This window comes from Ursus arctos, unplaced genomic scaffold, assembly GCF_023065955.2.
Source record: "Ursus arctos isolate Adak ecotype North America unplaced genomic scaffold, UrsArc2.0 scaffold_24, whole genome shotgun sequence".
Taxonomy (NCBI): Eukaryota; Metazoa; Chordata; class Mammalia; order Carnivora; family Ursidae; genus Ursus; species Ursus arctos.
Window position 1 is genome coordinate 41,285,488 of NW_026622919.1, and position 22,257 is coordinate 41,307,744.

At 40.3% G+C, this 22,257-nt stretch overlaps 1 long non-coding RNA gene across 3 annotated transcripts in view; it reads right to left on the minus strand.

Annotated features, from left to right (window-relative positions):
• Positions 1-1,268: 1,268 nt before the first annotated feature.
• Positions 1,269-22,257, minus strand: part of LOC130544738 (uncharacterized) — a 50,962-nt gene continuing 29,973 nt past the window's right edge. Inside the window, exons 2-4 of one of the 3 annotated variants that reach the window (XR_008961279.1) lie at positions 12,286-12,475; positions 7,560-7,831; positions 1,269-1,835 (exon numbers count right to left, since the gene is read on the minus strand). This is a non-coding gene — a long non-coding RNA (uncharacterized LOC130544738). Of the gene's footprint in view, positions 1,836-7,099; positions 7,477-7,559; positions 8,807-12,285; positions 12,476-22,257 lie in introns of those variants that run through there. The other 2 variants (XR_008961277.1, XR_008961278.1) reach the window with 2 other exon arrangements.

Below are 22,257 nucleotides of genomic sequence, written 5' to 3' on the forward strand. Positions count from 1 at the left end.
CCTTGCCATTCTCTCTGCCTGGAATGCCCTCTCCCCTTCTCCCCTTTTCCTCCTTCTATTTTATCAAACTCTCATCTGTCTTCTTATATGTCTAAAATCAAGCAACACCTCTTCCACAAAGCCTTCTCTGATTTCCCTAGCTGGTGCAGATCTTGCTTTTCCGGTTTGTGTTCTTTTCTAGTGTTTGTACTTGTTTGGTTGCATCTTTGGTCCACACCCCCACCCCTGGAAGAGATTAAGTCTGTTGAGAGCAGAGACCATATAGTCTCCTTAATTCCCCACAGCATACCAAGCTATACATGACCTTTTTACTTCTATGTATCCCTCCTCAATCAACGCTTGACTTCTTTTTTTTTTTTAAGATTTTATTTATGTGACAGAGAGACAGCCAGCGAGAGAGGGAACACAGCAGGGGGAGTGGAGAGGAAGAAGCAGGCTCCTAGTGGAGGAGCCTGATGTGGGGCTTGATCCCAGGACTCCGGGATCACGCCCTGAGCCAAAGGCAGACGCTTAACGACTCAGCCACCCAGGCGCCCCTAAAGCCACTTTAAATAGGGTGTTATAAGTAGGCTTTCTCGACCTCCGTACTTATTGTCATGTTGGCCTGGATAATTCTTTTGTGCAGGGGGCCGTCCTGTCCATACTAGAATGTTTAGTAGCATCCTTAGCCTATACCCGTTAGATGCCAGTAACATACAACCCCTCTAGTTGTGACAATCAAAAATGTCTCTAGACATCGACAAATCTCTGGGGGAGGTATGCAAAATGACCCCCAGTTGAGAACCATTGTAAACACCTCTTTGAGCTTGTGACATGAGTTGAGACCTGAAAGACAAGACAAAAATATGCCTTCAAAACTAGTGAAGTGTATTCCAGTTAGGAAAGTAGACCATCGCACGTGCGCGCACACACACACGCACACACACACACAAATAGTGGTTGAAGATAATGAGTGTGGGGGGAAAGCGATATATGATGTGATTGGAAAGGGAGGCAAGAGCCCAATCATACAGTTGCTTGAAGCCATATTATAAGGAAGCTTAGATTTCATTTTAAAGCAATAGAGGCCATTAAAAATTTTAAACTGGGTGGCTTACTCGGTTAAGCGTCTGCCTTTGGCTCACGTCATGATTTCAGGGTCCTGGGATTGATCGAGTCCGGCATCAGACTCCCCGCTGATCAGGCTTCTCCCTCTCCTTCCGCCTCCCTGCTTCTCCCTCTCCCTCTGCCTGCCACTCCCCCTGCTTTTGTGCTTGTTCTCTCTCTGACAAATAAATAAGTAAAATCTTTTTTAAAAAGAAAAAAAAAGAATTTTAAACAGATGTAACATGACCTACTTTATGTTCTTAAAGCTCACTCTGACTATAACATGGCAAGTGGATTGGACAAGAGTGGAGCAAGGAGACCAATGAACAGACTTTCGGAACAAGGCAGGTTCGAGATGATGAAGCTTTAGTCTGGGGTCGCAGCAGTCATAATGGAGATAAGTTAACAGATTCCTGATACTAAAGACATCTAAGGCAAAGACTACCCCGTGAAGTTAAATGCTACCAGCTCGGAACAAGACAAGCTATGAAGTGGTAACAGAGGTTTCTTGCTCCACGTCTCCTAGCACTGCTTGGTCTATTGTCTCCTTTTTCCCTGCAGTTGAGCTTCTGTGCTTCCCCAAACTTTAGCCTTCACATGGCTTTGGTTTGCTATGGCCTGACCTCTACAGTCCCTTTTTGGTCAAGCACACACCATCCACCAATTACCTCAGTCTCTCAGCATCTCAATTCCAAATTCCTGGGAGAGGGAATCTGATTGGTCCATTTTGCTTCAGGTTACCCCCTCTCCTAGGGAACATGGAAAGGACAAGTTCACTAAAAAATGGGATCTGAGTGAGAAGACAATGATTGAACATCTACTGAACGTGGCAGGGTTTTTTTTCTTCTTTTTAAACGGTGCTAATTTGGGGGCGCCTGGCTGGGTCGGTCAGAAGAGCATGTGACTCTTGATCTCAGGGTTGTAAGTTTGACCCTCACATTGGGTGTAGAGATTACCTAAAAATAAAATATTTAAAAAAAATTTTTAAATGTATTTATTTTTGCGAGGGGGGAGGGGCAGAGGGAGAAGAAGACTCCCTGCTGAGCAGGGAGCCCGACGTGGGACTCGATCCCAGGACCCCAGGATCATGACCCGAGCCGAAAGCAGACGCCTAACTGACTGAACCACTCAGGCGCCCTAAAAATAAAATACTTTAATAAATAAATAAACTGTACTAATTTTTTACACATATTTCTTATTGTGGGGGTGGAATATACCTAACATAAAATCTGCCATTTTATCCATTTTTAGGTGTGAAAGTGAGTGGAATTAAGCACATTTATACTGTTGGGCAATCGTCACCATTGTCTGTTTCCAGACCTTTTTCATCTCTATACCCATTAAACAACAACTCCTCTTTCTCCCCTCCCCCTAGCACTTACTAATCTCTATTATATTTTCTATCTCTATGAATTTGCCTACCTTACTTACCTCATATAAGTGGAATCATAGAGTATTTGTCCTTTTGTGACTGGCTTATTTCATTTAGTATAATGTCCTCAAGTTCATTCTTGTTGCAGCATGTATCAGAACTTCATTCTTTTTTAAGGCTGTATAATACTCCATTGTGTGTGTATACCACATTTTGCTTATCTGTTCCTCTGTTAATGGGTTGCCTCCGCTTTTTTGGCCATGGTGAATGATGCTTCTGTGAATGTGGATGGACAAACAGCTGTTGGAGTTCTTGCTTTCCATACTTTTGGGTATACACCGAAAACTGGAATTGCTGGGTCATATGATAATTCTAAATTTAACTTTTTGAAGAACTGCCAAACTGTTTTTCACAGTGGCTGCGCCATTTGTAATTTTTGCCACCAATGCACCAACACTTGTTTTCTTTTTATATAATAGCCACTCTAAGTATGAAATGGTATATCGTGATCCCCAGATGGTTAATTATGTCAAGTGTCTTTTCATGTGCTTCCTGGCTACTTGTATATCTTCTTTGGAGAAATGTCTATTCAAGACCTTTGCCCAATTTTAGGGGCGCCTGGGTGGCTCAGCGGTTAAGCGTCTGCCTTTGGCTCAGGGCGTGGTCCTGGTGTTAAGGGATCGAGCCCCACATCAGGCTCCTCCGCTAGGAGCCTGCTTCTTCCTCTCCCACTCCCAGTGCTTGTGTTCCCTCTCTCGCTGGCTGTCTCTATCCCTGTCAAATAAATAAATAAAATCTTAAAAAAAAAAAAGACCTTTGCCCAATTTTAAATTGTTTTTTGTTGTTACTGAGTTGTGGGAGTTCTTTACATATTCAGAATATATTTATCAGATATATGATTTGCAAATATCCCATTCTGTGGAAAAGATGGCAGGTTTTTTTCTTAAACCTTTTAAAAAGATTTTAGACCTAGTGTCTGCTTAGGCAACTGCTGTGAAATAAATTCACCCAAACCAGCTCTAGTCTTGTTGCAGCTTGGTCCAGAAGTCGGGGTCACGGTGAGACTGCACAATGGCTTTAAACAAATTCAAATCTAGTCCAGAGAATTCCCCGAGAATCTGGTTGTGTTTCAGATTTACCCCCAAATATTTTCTTTTCTTCCTTTGAGGATCAGAGGATCTGGACACAGGAAGCCATGCACGAGAGCATCAAAGTAAGACTAGAAATGAAAGACTGTCTTATTCTTATCACAGGCTACACTGGATTATTCTGTCTTATTTCCTCAATTTGTCTACAAGTTTCTTGATGGTAGATTTAAAACCAGTACTCTATTCAACACCTAGCACATCAGCCTTTACATAGTAAATGCTCAATAAAATGTTGTTGATTAACTTACTGATTGATTAGCTTCCTATTGTAGCAGATTATTACAAAGTAGTCTAGATTTTCTCATAAAAAGAGTAACAGTTTGAATTCCTGAGTATTTGATATCAAATAAATTTAAAAACATTTGATTGACCACACTATGACAGGAAAGAGAAAATTATGAAATTTAAAATAATTTCTCAAGACATAGTTATGTTATATAGTTTATAAAAATTTCTTAACAGAATCCTAATATGGCCTCCCAAATTCCTAGTTCCTAGTACATTTGCTTTTAGGTAAGAGGGTAGGAAAACCAAGCTGTCATAGGTTTTTCACTAGTAAGGCACTTAGGAGTTTTTTAAAAAATCAGAGGGAGAAAAAAGTCTCAGAAATTTGTATATCTGAACAGCACAAATAATTTAAACTGAGAAAAAAAGGAGGCTAAAGTCATCTTAGAGAGACCAGTGGTTGGTAGGAAGGTAATTTCCAGAAGGATATTAAAGCTAATTAAAACCATATTTTAACTAGAAGTAAGTTTGAACAGAAAAAGGGGTAGAAGTTCTAAGTTCAACCTAGAACATGGGATCAGAAACTATAAAATAGCTTGCAGGAGCCACTAAGTGGAAGGAGTGGATGGCAAATGGGCAAAAAATTCTGACTCCTAATTCGTGAAGATCTTAATTGTATTTCTGAAGTATTATTTTGCCCGCTTTTTTTAAAAAATTGAGATATAATTGACATATATTAATTTCAGGTGTGCAGCATGATTCACTATTCCACATATAAATGAGATCATACAGTATTTGTCTTCTTCTAACTTACGTTACTTAGCATAATACTGTCAAGTATTCCTGAAGTATTAATTTGCCTGCTTGTTTAAAGATTGAGATATAATTGACATATATTAATTTCAGGTGTGCAACATGACTCGCTATTTGTATATATTGCAAAATGATCACCTCAATAAGTCTAGTTACCATCTTACAGTTTTTTTCTCCTGATGAGAGTGTTTAAGATCTACTCTCTTAGCAACTTTCTAATATGCAGTATGGTATTATTAACCACAGTCGCCATGCTGCACGTTACAACCCAGGACTTACTTTATAACTATGTTTGGTTTTATTTGTTTGTTTTGGATTCCGTATATACGTGAGATCATACAGTATTTGTCTTTCTCTGTCTAACTTACTTTACTTAGCATAATCCTGTCAAGGTCCTTCTATGTTATCGCAAATGGCAAGATTTCCTTTTCTGTGGCTGAATAATATCCTATTGTGTGTGCACGCGAGCATACCTGAGCATGTGCACACGTGCGTGCATGCATGTGTGTGTGTGTGTGCCACATTTTCTTTACCTATTAATACATTAACGGACACTTAGGTTGCTTCCATCTCTTGGCTGTTGTAAACAATTCTGCAATGAACATGGGGGTGCAGATATCTTTTTGAAGTAGTATTTTCATTTCTTTTGGATGAATACCCAGAGGTGGAATTGCTGCATCCACACATAGATCTATTTTTAATTTTTTGAGGAACTTCCATTCTGTTTTCCACGGTGGCTGTACCAATTTACATGCCCACCAAGAATGGGTTCCCTTTTCTCCGCATCCTAGCCAACGCTTGTTATTTCTTTTCTTTATGGTAATAGCCATTCTAACAGGTGTAAGGTGATATCTCATTGTGGTTTTGACTTGCAGTCCCAGGTGATTCGTGATGTTGAGCACCTTTTCACGTACCTGTTGGCCATCTCTATATCTTCTTTGGAAAAGTGTCCATTCCGATCCTCTGTTCATTTTGTAATTGGTTTTTTGTTTTGTTTTGTGGCTACTGAGTTTTATGAGCTCTTGATCTATTTTGGATATGCACCCTTTATCAGATATATGGTTTGCAAATATTTTCTTCCATTGCATAGATTCCCTTTTTGTTTTGTTGATGGTTCTCTCTGCTGTGCAAATGCTTTTTATCTTGATGAAGTCCCAATAGTTCATTTTTGCTGTTGTTGTCTTTGCTTTTGGTGTCAAATCCAGAAAATCATCACCAAGACTGATGTCAAAGGGTTTATCATCTACATTTTCTTCTAGGGATTTTATAGTTTCAGGTCTTACTTCCAAGTCTTTAATACATTTTGAGTTGATTTTTGTGTGTGGTGTAAGATAGTGGTCCAGTTTCATTCTTTTGTGTGTGGCCGTCCAGTTTCCCCAGCACCATTTATTGAAGAAACTGTCCTTTCCCCACTTAATATTCTTGGCTCCTCTGTCATAAATTGATTGGCTGCATATGTATGGGTTTATTTCCATGCTCTCTATTCTGATCCATTGAGCTATGTGTTTTTATGCCAATATCTTAGTGTTTTGATTACTATAGTTTTGTAATATAGTTTGAAATCAGGAACTATGATGCCTCCAACTTTATCCTTCTTCCTCAAGATCGCTTTGGCTATTCATGGTCTATTGTAGTTCCATACAAATTTTAGGATTTTTTATTCTATTTCTATGAAAAATGCCATTGGTATTTTGATAGTGATTGCATTGAATCTGCTGATTGCTTTGGGTAATATGGACATTGTGGTTATATAAATTCTTCCTATCTGTGAGCAGGGATTATCTTTCCATTTATTTGTGGCTTTTTCATTTCTTTCATCAGTGTTTTATGGTTTTCAGTGGACAGGTCTTTCACTTTCTTGGTTAAACTTATTCCTAGGTATTTCATTCTCTTTGATACATTTGTTTTTGTTTTGTTTTGTTTTTTAATATTTATTTATTTCAGTGACAGAGAGCACGCAGGGGAGGGGGCAGAGGGAGAAGGAAAGAGAGAATCTCAAGCAGACTCCCCACTCAGTGCGGAGCCCAACATGGGGCTTGATCCTAGTACACTGAGATCAGATCTGAGCCAAAACCAAGAGTCAGAAGCTCAACCAACTGCACCACCCAGGAATCCCTCTTTTTGATACATTTGTAAATGGGATTGTTTTCTTAGTTTCTTTTCTGAGAGTTTGTTATTAGTGTACAGAAATGTAGGGGTGTCTGGGTGGCTCAGTTGGTTAAGTGTCTGCCTTCCTCTCAGGTCATGCTCTCAGGGTCCTGGCATCGAGCCCCACATTGGGCTCCCTGCTCAGCAGTGAGTCCACTTCTCCCTCTCCCTCTGCCTCCCCTCTCTGCTCATGCTCTCTCTCTCTCTCAAATAAATAAATGAAATCTTTAAAAAAAATAAAGACTTAAAAAAAATAAATGCAACTGATTTTCATACATTGATTTTGTATCTTACAACTTTACTGGATTCGGTTTTTAGTTCTGACAGGTTTTGTGTGTGTGAAGTCTTCAGGGTTTTCGATATATAATTTTCATATAATTTGACACAAAATGACTGATGAAAGTGGAAAATCCAGAGACTTGGGGTTTGTAAGTTTTGAGTATTTTTAAAATGCTCAGAAAGCCATTGAAGGAACAAACTGAAAAGTCCTTCATGGAAACCCAGTTTATGTTGGTGCAGCACAGAGCAAAGGAGAGAGAGTCTGAATTAAAGAACAAACCGAAAGTTGCTGGAGGGGAGGGGGGTGGGAAGGATGGGGAGGCTGGGTGACGGACATTGTGGAGGGTGTGTGTTATGGTGAGCGCTGTGTATTGTGTAAGACTGATGAATCACAGACCCGTACCCCTGAAACAAATAATACATTATATGTTAATAATAATAAAAAAAATAAAGCACAAATTTGAGCAAATAAGACAGAGTAAACTCACCAGGTGCAAAGGTGCTAATCTTTATGTGAAAAATGTTGAAGACGATATTGATGATAAATGACTGGGAAGAGGATTCTCCCACTTGGGCACAATCACTCGTGTCAGGCTCATAAAGGAGGCTGGCTGCAGCAAAGGCTTTGGCTTCACTTGCTTTACGTCTCCCGAGGACGCTAACCAGGCCATCATGACAACGAACGGAAGAATTGTGATGGTCAAACCACTGAATAGGGCCATTGCACAAAGCAGGAGCCCCAGGCTCTCCTCACCGAGCACTAAATGGAGACAATGGAGAGTATGAGGACCGGAGGTGATGCTGTAATCCACTCTCATAGGCAGCAGCAACATCATCAGGTAACTTCATGCTAATTCTTCTTCAGCCTCCTCCTGGAAGTGCACAACTTCGCAAGCCTGTGGTCAGGGCCACACCTCATCTGTCTCAATATAAGTAGTGTGATCCCCTCAGACACAGCACCTAAACCACCACTGAGCACCTTCAGACCACTGAGAGACCCAGCTGTCCAGTCAGCCTATGAGATCACCAATATAACAACCCTTGGCTCTTCACATTCTAACTTCTGCCTCAAGACCATGTCTGACTCAAGGAGTCAAAAAAGTTGCAGGTGTTGCAGGTGTTCGCAGCCCTCTACATTTTAAAGTAGAAAGACCAGCATCCATCCAGAAGCCTAACCCTGTTCGTATGCAAGGTCATGACATGTTGAATGTGACTGTGTTGGCATCAGTGGTTACTCAGAAGATCCTGGGTGAAAAGCTGGTTCTCCTGGTTCAATCCAATCACCCAACTCTGGCTGGAGAAATCTCTGGCATACTGTTGGAGAGGGATGATGCTGAAATTCTTTTTTTTTTTGGGGGGGGGGGCGGGGGGGAGATTTTATTTATTTATTTTTACAAGAGACAGCGAGAAAGTGAGCATGAGCCGGGGGGAGGGGCACAGGGAGAAGCAGACTCCCTGCCAAGCAGGGAGCCCAACGCAGGGACTTGATCACAGGACTCTGGGATGACGACCCAAGCCGCAGGCAGATGCCCAATCGACTGAGCCTCCCAGGCATCCCTGATGCTGAAATTCTTTATATGCTCAAATATCCTGAGTGTCTCCATGCCGGAGTTGATGAAGCCATCTTTATTCTACAATCCAACCAAGCTCAAGATGCTGCCCTGAAATCTGCTAACAGCTCTCCCAGTATTCGACCCGGGTAAGATGAAATTCCTGCTTGCACAAATGAAAATTCCTAACAATGAAAAACAGAAATATTGGAGTAAATGATGAGAACAAAATATTTTATAAAGAAAACTAAACTGACACTTTGCCAAGAAATATCAAGACAATTATTGATTGCCTTTTTTTTCTCAATAAATTTCCTGTAGCAAGCAAGCAGAGGCAATAAAAATCAGTCTAATGACCTTCAACCTGTTTCTAAAATTAGAAGCTCCATAAATATTGTGGTTGATGACTATGGCATTTCTCCTATGGAAAGCATTTTTAAAGTAATGGCTGATCCAATATTCTCCTTTTCACTTCCCTCTTTCTGTGCATATGCAACTCTTGGATAACAATTCAAGCCAATGATCACATCTCATCTCCCTTTAACTCCCCTAATACCCGAACTGGTTCAGGAAAGGGCATATGTCCCAAGACAGGATATTCAGGGCTAATAAGACTAAGTTTTGGGACTCTTGTTCCAGCTATCAGGGAAATTTTTTCTACCAGATGGGTATATATACCTCCAGAACTTGTTAGCAGTCAGCTTGGCACCAAGAAAGGAGGGCCTGCCTGAGAAGGGAGTCATTACTAAGGAAGTAGACATCGTTTGAGTTCTGGGTCAAACTCCATCAGAAGTAGGAAACTGTTTCGAGTGGTATGTGAGTCAATAAATTTTTGTTTTGTTTTGTTTTGTATTTTTGTTTGGAAAAAACAAAAATATGGATTTTTCTACAATTTACAACATGGAGTCCTATGTGATACAATTTTTAACCTATGAAATTACAGTAACCATGTTTTTTAATCTAAAAGCCTATATTGCAACTTGGTATAGAAAGATACAAATTTTTAAAAAGATTTTATTTATTTATTTGTGAGAGAGAGAGCACAAGCAGGGGAGTACAGAGGAGGGAGGAGAAGCAGGCTCCCCGCTGAGCAGGGAGCCCAACGCAGGGCTCAATCCCAGGACCCCAGGATCATGACCTGAGCTGAAAGCAGATGCTTAACTGGCTGAACCACCCAGGCTCCCCTAGAAAGATACAATTTTAAACATTAACTCAGAATTCTTGGTACTTTTTTAACATGCCATCACTCCTTACTTTATTAGAAAACCATTAAAAATTTTTCCATATCATAAATAAAGATTTTAAAAATCTATTCAAAATTCTATTCAGAAACAATCTTGCCTTGGGGCACCTGGCTGGCTCAGTCCATGGAGTGTGCGACTCTTGATCTCAAGGTTGGGAGTTTGAGCCCCACATTGAGCGTAGAGCTTACTTAAAAAAAAAACAACAACAGATATTTTAAGTGGTACATTAAATCATTTGCTAAGATTGATATAAAATGGGTTTCTGACTTGCTATATAGTATTGTCCTTCCTTTACATAAAAACTAGAAACAAAGGAGGAAAAAGGTTAAAAAAAAGTGAGATATAGATAAGTCTTAAATAATAATCATCACTAAACTGGGTGGTATAATGTAATAAGTGTCATATAAGGGCTATGTGCAAAGTGCTTTTGGAAGCACAAAGGGTTGAATAATGCTGGCAGAGCCAGAGAAGAAGTGACATTTGAGCCGTGTTTAAAAATGAGATGGAGGGGCGCCTGGGTGGCACAGCGGTTGAGCGTCTGCCTTCAGCTCAGGGCGTGATCCCTGCATTATGGGATCAAGCCCCATGTCAGGCTCCTCCGCTGTGAGCCTGCTTCTTCCTCTCCCACTCCCCCAGCTTGTGTTCCCTCTCTCGCTGGCTGTCTCTATCTGTCAAATAAATAAATAAAAAATCTTTAAAAAAAAATAAATAAAAATGAGATGGAATTTGTCAGGCAAAAAAGAAAAAAAACAGCCATACTATGCATAACTAAAGGCATGGCATTTTGAAAGTCGGTTACAGGGTTAAACCTTCTCCTGTAGGTCCTAGAAGCAAACAGCAGAAAAATTACCTATTACTATTATTAGAGTCTAGGGTTGATAACTATAGCGGCAGTGTGGAAGATGGGTTGGAAGAGGGAAATTCTAAAATCCTGGAAACCTGTGATGATATTGTGGTCATCTAGGCAAGAGGCACAATGAATCTGTTGAGCTACAGAAGAGAACAAAGAGCTACGGAAGAAGTTGCCTATTGGCTGCAGCGTGAGCGATGGGGAGTGGTTGAAGATAACTCTCAAGTTTCTGGCTTCGCAACTGGATAGATGGTACTGCCATTCTCCAAGCTAAAACACATAAGAGGAGCAAGTCTGTGGACAATAAAGAACCTAAATCCATCTCTTTTGTTTTTCAGCTACATCTAGGGAAAAGAGTATTTCCCTGAAAGTATTAACTCTAGTTTAGAAAGTTGACTTTTATCTGTAATATAAAATTTAAATTTTGCTTCTTCTTTTTGAAATTTTTAAATTACTGCATGATATTCCATTGCATGGATGTTCCATAATTTATTTCACAAGTGCCTTATTTATACTGTTTAAAGATAATTTTAAGGGGTGCCTGGCTGGCTCAGTCAGTAGAGCATGCAACTCTTGATCTTGGGGCTGTGAGTTCGAGCACTACACTGAGTGCAGAGATTACTTAAAAAAATAAAATCTTAAGAAAAAAAGATAATTTTAAATTAAAAAAAAAGAGTATCTCTTGTCCATATTTTCTTCGATAGACATGTACCACTAATTTAGTTTTTAAAGATTTTCTTTTTTAAGTAATCTTTCCACCCATCGTGAGCTCGAACTTTTAACCCCAAGATCAAGAGTCGCATGCTCCACAGACTGAGACAGCCAGGTGCCTCTAAATTAGGTTTTAAAAAGTAAAAGAAAAAGCAACCATGTTGGAATTTTGAGTAAGAGTAACTGGAATCATGGTGCTGTCATTTATCAGTAAGAGGGAAGTTGGAAGGATGAACACTTTTATTCTGGACAGGCTTGGAGGTGCTGAATGAGGAACTAATGTCTTCAGTTTGGAACAGGTTAAGTTTTATATATTCAGGAAAATCAAAATGTAAGACTAGAATGCAGGAGAGACACAAAATGAAACATACAGATTTGGTGTCATCCACAAAGGGAGAGTTGAAATCATAGAAAGAAGAGAGTACAGAGGGAAAGAAGAGAAGGTAAAGGAAAAGAGTATACACACACACACACACACACACACACACACACACACACAGAAGAGGGGGGAGAAAACATGAGGGTTGTTAGTTGAGTTCAAATCTAGTTCCATAAATTACCATGTATTCCAAAAATAGCTAGCTAAGAGTCTTTAGACAAATCAGTTAATGTTTTTTTTCTTTTCTTTACTTTTTGTTTGACCTGCTCGATGTGGTCTCCTCTCCACATTCAGCTGTAGAATATGTTCTGCCAGTCTTCGGGGTGTTCTCTGGGTTATTTACACTGATGTGGGTGCCAGCTAGTTGTATCCATGGGACAAGGGGAGCCCAGGATCCCCCCCACTCCGCCACCTTCCCAGGTACTGTTTTTGAACCTCAGTTCTCTCTTTAGCAAAATGGGTATAGATAATACCACTTACCTGAAGTGTTGTAAAAAATAGAGGAATTAGAGGGGTGCCTGGATGGTGCAGTCGTTAAGCGTCTGCCTTCGGTTCAGGGCGTGATCCCCGCGTTCCAGGATCGAGCCCCACATCGGGCTCCTCCGCTGGGAGCCTGCTTCTTCCTCTCCCACTCCCCCTGCTTGTGTTCTCTCTCGCTGGCTGCCTGTCTCTGTCAAATAAATAAATAAAATCTTTAAAAAAAATAGAGGAATTAGGGAAAGTATTATATGAGGTTTTTTTTTTTAATTTTTATTTTGTAGATGGGGGCGGGGCAGAGGGAGAGAGAGAGAATCTCAAGCAGACTCCACACCAGCATGGAGCCGACGTGGGTCTCGATCTCACAACCCTGAGATCATGACCTGGGCGGAAATCAAGAGATGGATGCTTAACCGACTGAGCCACCCAGACGCCCCTAGTTATTTTTTGTTGTGCAACAAATTGCCCTAAAATTTAGCAGTTGAAAACAGCCATCTATTGTTTCACCGATTCTGAGGGTCAGGAATAGGAATGTGAGCTGCTCGCTGGCTCAGAGTGCCTAGTGAAGTTGAGACCAAGAGGTCACTAGGGGCTCCAGTCGCCTGAAGGCTGTAGGAACCGCTTACAAGAGGGCTCATTCATACGGCTGAGAGCGGAAGGCTACAAGTTCCTCATCAGGTAAATTTCTCCACAGGGCTGTTGCGTGTGCCACCTCACACAGATGCTTCCTCCAGAGCGAGCGATCGAGAGAGAGCGAGGAGGAAGCTGTAATGCCTTTTATGACCTAGTCTCTGAAGTCAAACACCGTCACTCCGGCTATAGTCCATTCATTAGAAGTGAGTCACGAAGTCCAGCCCACATTCAAAGGGAATGGGATTGAGCTTGAAGCGAGGAGTATCGAAGATTCTGTGGATATATTTAAAAACCACAACAAATATCTAGCACACTGTTGCTTCTTGAGGCTTCGTCCTGGCCCCTCTTTTATCAGCCTTAATTTCCTTCCAAGCCTGATCTTCCCATAGCTTGCCCCTTCTTTTCTTTTTTTTTTTTTAAGATTTTATTTATTTATTTGAGAGAGTGAGAGAGAGAGTGAGAGAGAGAGAGAGCACGAGTGGTGTGAGGGGCAGAGGGAGAAGCAGACTCCCCGCTGAGCAGGGAGCCCGATGAGGGGCTCGAATCCCCAGACACTGGAATCATGACTGGAGCCACCCAGGCGTCCCCTGGCTTCCCCCTTTTTTTTTTTTTAAGATTTTTTTTTTATTTATTTATTCGACAGAGATAGAGACAGCCAGCGAGAGAGGGAACACAAGCTGGGGGAGTGGGAGAGGAAGAAGCAGGCTCATAGCAGAAGAGCCTGATGTGGGCTCGATCCCAGATCGCCGGGATCACGCCCTGAGCCCAAGGCAGACGCTTAACCGCTGTGCCACCCAAGCGCCCCTGGCTTCCCCCTTCTTAGCAAACAACACTACCATCCACTCGGTTACTGAAAACATTTTTTTATCCTTTTCTTTGAGCTTCCATTCCCTAAGAAATTCATTAGCAAGTATTGTTGGTTCTACTTCTAAGATTATAACTTTCATTATATGAAAGTTGGGCAATTCAGTAGGGCTCTACTTGAGAGGTAGCGAAGCAGAAGTTGGGTATGGTTCTCCTGCCTTCCTAAGGCAGCTTTTCAAGTGTACACATCTCTTTACATGTGAGTATAAAGGACTGGGAGAGGGCGATCAGCGTTGCAGAGCTGGAGATTGCTTGCTAGAAGAAGACCAGCCACCTTTCCCCCCCAGCCTTGAGATATAATTCCCATATAATATTACGCAAGTTTAAGGTGTACAATGTGATGATTTGAGGGGCTCCTTGGTGGCTCAGTTGGTTAAGTCTTGGACTTTTGATTTCAGCTCAGGTCATGATCTCGGGGTCATGAGATTGAGTCCCATGTCCAACTCCATGCTCAGCAGGGAGCCTGCTTCTCCTTCTCCCTCCCACCGTTCATGCTCCCTCTCTCTCTCTTTCTCTCTCAAATAAATAAAATCTTAAAAAATATATTGAAAACATTTTAAAATGTGATGATTTGATACACACATATATTGTGAAATGTTTATCACAGTAAGGTTAGTTAACACCTTTTTCACTCCACATAATTACCACTTTGTTATTGTTGTTATAGTAAGAACAGTTAAGATTTAGTCTCTTAGCAACTTTCAAGTATATATTACAGTATTGTAACCATAGGTACCATACTATACCTTGGATTCCCAAAACTTACTCCTCTTACAACCAAAAGTTTATACCCTATGACCACCTTCACCATTTCCTCCACCCCCCAGCCCCTGGCCACCACCAATCTACTCTCTGTTTTTATGAGTTCAGCTTTTTTAGATTCCACATAAAAGTGGATCATGAAGTATTTGTCTTCTCTAACTTATTTCACATAGCATAATGTTCTCAACTTTCCATGTTGTCACAAATGACAGGAATTCCTTCTCTTTTTATGGCCAAATAATATTCCATTGTATATATATACCCATATTTTCTTTTTTCTTCTTATTTTTTACATTTTAAAAAAGATTTATTTATTTATTTATTTATTTATTTTTGAGGTAAAGAGAGAGAGAGAGAGAGAGGAAGAGGAAGAGAAAGAACAAGCCAGAGGGAGCCGCAGAGGGTGAAGCACACTCCCCATTGAATAGGGAGCCCTCAGGACTCGATCCCAGGACCTGGGATCACAACCCAAGCTGAAGACAGATGCTTAACTGACTGAGCCACCCAGGGGCTCCCCTTTCTTCTTTTTAAAGATTTTATTTATTGGGGTGCTTAGGTGGCTCAGTGGATTAAGCAGCTACCTTTGGCTCGGGTTGTAATCCCAGGACCCTGGGATCGAGCCCTGCAATGGGGGGGGGGGGTCCCTGCTCAGCGGGGAGCCTGCTTCTCCCTCTCTCTCTGCTACTCCCCCTGCTTGTTCTCTCTCTCTGTCAGATAATTAAATAAAGAAAAAATCTTTTAAAAAAGCTTTTATTTATTGTGAAAAAAAGAGAGGGAGAGGGGACATGTGAGTGGGGGAGGGGCAGAGGGAGACAGAGAATCTCAAGCAGACTCCATGCCGAGCACAGAGCCTGACATGGGGCTCAATCTCACAACTGTGGGATCATGACCTGAGCCGAAATCAAGAGTTGGACACTTAACTGACAGAGCCACCCAGATGCCCAGTACCACATTTTCTTTACCCATTTATCCATCAATGGATATTTAGGTGGTTTCCATGTCTTGGCTATTGTAAATACTGCTGAAATGAACATGGTGGTGAAGATAACTCAATGAAATAGCGATTTCATTTCCTTGGGATAAATACCCAGAAGTGGGATTGCTGGATCATATGTTAGTTCTATTTTTCTTTGTAGACCCCCCCATACTGTTTTCTATAGTAGCTGCACCAGTTTACAGTCCCACCAGCAGTCCACAAGGGTTCCTTTTTCCTCACATCCTCCACAGCATTTGTGGTATGTTTTCTTTTAAAGAAGAGCCATTCTAACAAGTGTGAGGTGCTATCTCATTGTGATTTTGATTTACGTTTCCCTGATCATTAGTAAAGTTAAGCATCTTTTTTTTTTAAGATTTTATTTATTTGCTTATTTATTTACTTGGGGGGAGGGGCAGAGGAAGAAGGTGGGGGAGAATCTCAAGCAGACTCTGCACTGCCAGTGGAGCCCACTGTGGGGATCTGTCCCACAACATCAAGATCACGACCTGAGCCTAATCAAGAGCTGGATGCTTAACCGACTGAGCCACCCAGGAGCCCCAACTTAAACATCTTCTGGGGGCTCCTAGCTGGCTCAGTCAGTAGAGCACGTAACTCTTTTTTTTTCTTAATCTTTTTTTATTTTTAAGTTTTATGCATTGAAGTAATCTCTACACCCGATGTGGGGCTCAAACTCCTGACCCTGAGATCAAGAGTCGCACACTCCGACTGAGCCAGCCGGTGCCCCTAGCATGAGACTCTTTTTTTTTTTTTTTTTTTAAGATTTTATTTATTTATGTGACAGAGAGGCAGCCAGCGAGAGAGGGAACACAGCAGGGGAGCGGGAGAGGAAGAAGCAGGCTCCCAGCGAAGGAGCCCGATGTGGGACTCGATGTGGGGGACTCGATCCCGGAATGCCAGGATCATGCCCTGAGCCGAAGGTAGACGCTTAACGACTGCGCCATCCAGGCACCCCCCTAGCATGAGACTCTTGATCTTGGGGTCATGAGTGTAGGGTGTAGGGGTTACTTAAAAATAAAAATTTCTTTTAAAAGCTAAGCGTATTTTCACGTATTTGTTGGCCATTTGTATATCTTCTTCAGTAAAATGTCTATTCATGTTCTCTGATCATTTTTAAGATTTATTTATTTAAGTAAACCCTACACCCAACATGGGGCTCAAACTCATGACTCCAAGATCAAGAGTCACATGTTCTACCACCTGAGCCAGCAGAAGCCCCATTCTCTGCCCATTTCTTAATCAGATTATTTGGAGTTTTTTGCTACTGAGTTTTATGTGGTCCTCTTATATTTTGGATATTAACCCCTTATCTTATATATATGGTTTGCAAATATTTTCTCCCATTCCATAGGTTGCCTCTTCATTTTGTTGATTGTTTCTTTTGCTTTTTTGTTTGATGTAGTTGGTCCTTTTGTTTACTTTTGCTTTCATGGCTTGTGCTTTTAGTGTTGTATACAAAAAATCATTGCCAAGACCAATGTCAAGGAGATTTTTCCCTATGTTTTCTTCTGGGAATTATATGGCGTCAGGTCTCACATTTGAGTCCTTACTCCACTTCAAATTAATTTTTGCAACTGGTATAAGATAAGGGCCCAGTTTTATTCTTTTTTGTGTGAATTTCCAGTTTTCCCAACACACTTATGGAAGTGTGTTCCTCATTTTTTCCTCATTGTGTGTTCTTGGCTCCTTGTCAAATATTAGTGACCGTGTATGCCAGGCACCTTTTGTTAAGCATTTACTTTTTGCCTTGCAGTACACCAAGTAATTCACATGCATTATCTTATTTATTATCACACCTTTCTAAGAAGTAGCTGTTACTATTCCCCATCTAACACCCTTGCTTAAAAACCTATTTTTCGCCATTATAAAGATAATCTATCTTCACATACATACTTCTTTATTCTGTTAAATTGTTTTCTTAGGGTAATTTTCAGAAGCGGAATTACTGGGTCAAGGAATATAAAGATTTTAAAACTGTCAATAACTTTTTTCCTATTCTCCCTTAGAGGACGTGTCTACTCCCTTTCTGTGTATTTAACTTTTCTATTAAAAAAGAAATATAGGGTGCTTACAAGGCAGAAAACCTTGTTTTCTGGGGCAAAAAAAGAAAAGTGTGCTCCTCCACTTCCTGATGACCTGCCCAGCCTAGAGCCTGATAGTAAATGCTTAATAAATATTTATTTCATGACGATTAAATACATTTAGAGTATCTGATTTAAAGGCCCATCTAAGAAAAATGACTAGTTCTGTCTTTAGTGGAAATTCCAGGATGGGGCTTTACAGAATCACCTTATTTTAATTGAATTCATTCATTCATTCATTCATTCATTCATTCATCCATAGTTTGTCTTCTTGCAAAGAAGAACTTAAGGTGGCTTGGAAAGTTGTAAAAATAAATAGCAAGACAAACTATATATAAGAAAGGTGAAGCTAAAGGGAATATAAGGGGAGACAAGTAAAATAGAGCCAGGAATGAGGGAGTCACAGAAAATGCATACCAGGAAGTTCTATATACTTGCTAATAAGGTCAAAAAACAATATTTACTTTAAGCTCCCTGACAACTAACAAAAAGATGAGAATGTGACCAGCGGCAACAGTATTTGCACTGTTCACAGGCAAAAACAGCCTTGTTTTTAGGAAAATCACTACCCTTCTTGAAGATAAGACTTGACATAAATTTCTCTTGTGCTTTCTCTGATTGCAAATCTCGTGAGCAATGTCACCTTCATCAGCACCCTCCTTATGGTAAGCATGGAGATAAATTTTGAAGGGCTGTTTCTTATAGTGCCTATAGTAAAAGCTGAAAACATTACAGCCATCCACAGTTCAGTAAAAGCAAATTTTTATTATTATTATTATTATGCTGCCCAGAAGATAAGCAGCTCTCTCCTGGTTTTATTAGATCTATGCTTCTTTTATTTATTTATTTATTTATTTATTTATTTATTTATTTAAGATTTTATTTATTTATCTGACAGAGATAGAGACAGCCAGCGAGAGAGGGAACACAAGCAGGGGGAGTGGGAGAGGAAGAAGCAGGCTCATAGCAGAAGAGCCTGATGTGGGGTTCGATCCCATAACGCCGGGATCACGCCCTGAGCCGAAGGCAGACGCTTAACCGCTGTGCCACCCAGGCGCCCCTATGCTTCTTTTATTTAAAGGATCTAGTGTAAAAGTTCTTAATCTGGGGTTCATGAGGAAGAGCGAGGGTATTCTAAATTCTCTAAAACTGTATGCAAAATACCGCGTCACTTTGAAGGATTATGATGTGTCGATGTAGATTCATCAGTTGCAACAAATGCACCACTCTGGTGGGGATGTTGGTAATGGGAGAAGCTGTGCATGTGTGGGGGCAGGGAGTATATGGGAAATCTCTTATGTCTTCCTCTCAATTTTGCTGTGAACCTCAAACGGCTCTAAAAAAAGTAGTCTTTTTTAAAAAGGAAAAAAAAATGTGTCCATGAGTAGATGCATCTTCCTGGAGGAAAAGTCTAGAGCAGTAGTTCTCAAGTTTAACTGCACGTTAGAATCACCTGAGGGAGCTTTTAAAAAGAAAATTCCAAGGCCAAGGACTCTAGATATCCTGATTTAGTCAGTCTTGGGGAGCCTGGATCTGGTGTTGTTTCAAAAATTGGCGCCTGGGTGGCTCAGTTATTAAGCATCCGACTTTGGTTTGGGTGGTGATCCTGGGATCCTTGGATCAAGTCCCAAGTTGGGCTCCCTGCTCAGAGGGAAGCCTGCTTCTCCCTCTCCCACTCCCCCTGCTTGTATTCATTCCCTCTCTCTCTGTCTCTCTCTCGGTCAAATAAATAAATAAAATCTTAAAAAAAAAAAAAGTTCATGAGGTGATTCTAATGTGCAAAGTTAATATGAACGCCAAGCACCTAAGGGTTTTGTTTAAATGAAGATTCTGATTCAGTATGTCTGGGGTTAGGCCCGAGAGTGCATTTCTGACAAACTTCCAGGTAACACCACTGCTGATCTTCAGAACATCCTTTGGGTAGAAAGCCTCTGGAGCAGTCATATTCAAAGTGTGATCTGGGAACCCTTGGGGAGGGGGGGAATGCCTTCTATGCATTGTAATGCCAAGATGTTATTTGCCTTTTTCCATTGAGTTGACGTTTGCACTCGGTGCTTAGCAGTGGTGGGTAAACAGGCAAATGCCTTCACACAAGTCAAGTGGTGGCACCAAACCATACTAGAACTCACTGTATTCTTTACTGCCATCTACTTGCAATTTTTTAAATTTTTATTTCTTTTTTTAAGATTTTATCTATTTATTTGTCAGATAGCGAACGCGCAAGCAGGAGGAGAGGGAGAGGGAGAAGCAGGCTCCCCACCCAGCAGAGAGCCCAGTGCGGGACTCGGTCCCAGGACCCTGGGATCATGATCTGAATCCAAGGCAGACGCTTAACCGACTGGGCCACCCAGTCGTCCCTTACTTGCAATTTTTTTAAAAAAAGGATGCTGTTTTACTTAGAATGTCCTTGATGAAGCAGTGAAAATTAGTGATTTTATTAAATCTTGACCCCTCAGTAAACGTGCTTTATTTCTTATGACACCAGTGCCACATGTGGAAGAAAAACCGACGGTTATCTTGAGGAAAAATATTTATGTGATTCATTGAGTTGTGACCTGAGGTAGGTGCTTTTCTCATTGACTGCCATTTTTACTTGAAACAATGACTAACAAACTATGGCTACTCAGACTGGTATATTTGGCTGAAATTTTCTCAAAAATGAACAAAATGAGCCTGCACTTCCAGAAAAATAACTGACAGGATTTGTTGCCAATGATAAAATTTGAATTTTCAAACAAAAGTTGGCATTTTAGAAAACTTATTTCTACCACCATGAGCTTGACAGCTTCCCCATACTTAAAAGACATTTCTGATGATTATAAATGTGATTTTTAACATACTGTATAATGAAATATGTCAGCATTCGGAAGATCTGCATAACTCAGTGAACCAATATTTTCCAATGACCAATGAATACGTAAAAGATCCATTCAAAGAGCAAGAAAGAACAATGGATTTTCATGAAACAAAACAAAAAGCTCATTGATATGGTTTCAGATTCTACATTGCAACTACCCTTTAAGAAATTACCACTTGTTAAAAAAAAAGAAGAAGAAATTACCGTTTGTTGAATTTCCATGTAGTATCAGACAATAACCACAATTTTCTGAGAAGTCTATTAAAATAATTCCCCCTTTTCCAACTGCATATCTATATGAGGCCAGATTTTCTTCATATACTTCAGCTGAAACAACATATTGCAACAGACTGAACGTGGATGCATGTATGAGAATCTAGCTAAAGCGGACATTAAAGAACTTTGTAGGGGCATCGGGCTGGCTTAGTCGGTAGAGTGTGAGACTTGATCTCAGGGTTGTGAGTTCAAGCCCCACGTTAAGTTAGAGATTACTTTAAAAAAAAAAAAGAACTTTGTAAAAATGTAAAACATTGACACTCTTTTTATTACATTTTTTGTTGTTTTGGAACATATAGCTACATTTTGTAAAAATATGTAATTTATGTTAATAGGTAATAAGTTTATTATTTTAAAATAAAATAATTATTTCTTTATTTTAACTACTAAAACAGTAGTTATTGATAGATAACCCACATATACAAAACTCATTGTTTTTTAAGGCTTTTTGGATTGAGAACTGCTACTTTCATTAAATTTCAAAGAGATCCAGGACCTCAAAAATACCTCGAAATGGTTAGGAACCACAGATCTTTAAAAAGAAACCAATGAGGGACCCCTGGCTGGCTCAGCTGGTTAGTGTCTGCCTTCTTCTCAGGTTATGATCCCAGGGTCCTGGGATCTGGCCCCACGTCAGCGCTCCCTGCTCAGCGGGGAGTCTTCTTCTCCCTCTCCCTTTGCTCTTCCCCCACCTCTTACTCTCTCTCTTGCTCTCTCTCTCAAATAAATAAAATCTTTAAAAAATAAAATAAAATAAAAAGAAATTGATGAAAATAAATAAATAAATAGAAAGGGATGAACTTATTTCATATTCTCCACAAAAATTATTTTTCTCAGTTAAGCTTTGGAAAAGTATGGAATGGCAGTGAGTTCTAGACTATATTTCTAACAAGAATGTGGACAACAACAGTTCTGGGCTGCCAATTAACTAGTTAGCCTTAATATAAATGGGTTGAAAACAACCCTTAGAAGCTCAGATCTAATTCCCTAATATCATATACAAAGCAACATTATCAACTGTGCTATATAGGAATTAATCCATTTAACTCATGACAACTCCATACGGTAGGTACTCTTACTATCTCTGGTTTGTACATTTTGTTGAATGAATGAATGAACGAATACGTGTGTGAATAAAATAAAGGGCTTTTAAAAAAAATTTTATTTTTAAGTAATCTCTACATCCAACATGGGGCTCGAATTTATACCCCCAAGATCAAGAGCTGCATGCTCTACCGACTGAGCCAGCCAGATGCCCCTAAAATTAAGTCTTTTTTACCTGTATACAAATCCAATTTAGAAAAGGGTTCTCAATACAGTTATAGTCAGCCAACTAGTGCTCATTTTCTATCTTTTTTACGCAACGTTTGCCTATCTGCAGTTTCCCTCTGCATTTTTATTGCCATCTAGCTCCCACAGTTAATTCCTTTCCTTATTGGGGTTGAGATCTATTCTTCCCTCTAAATCTCCATGTACTTTTTGAAAATAAATACAGGGGGCCTGGGTGG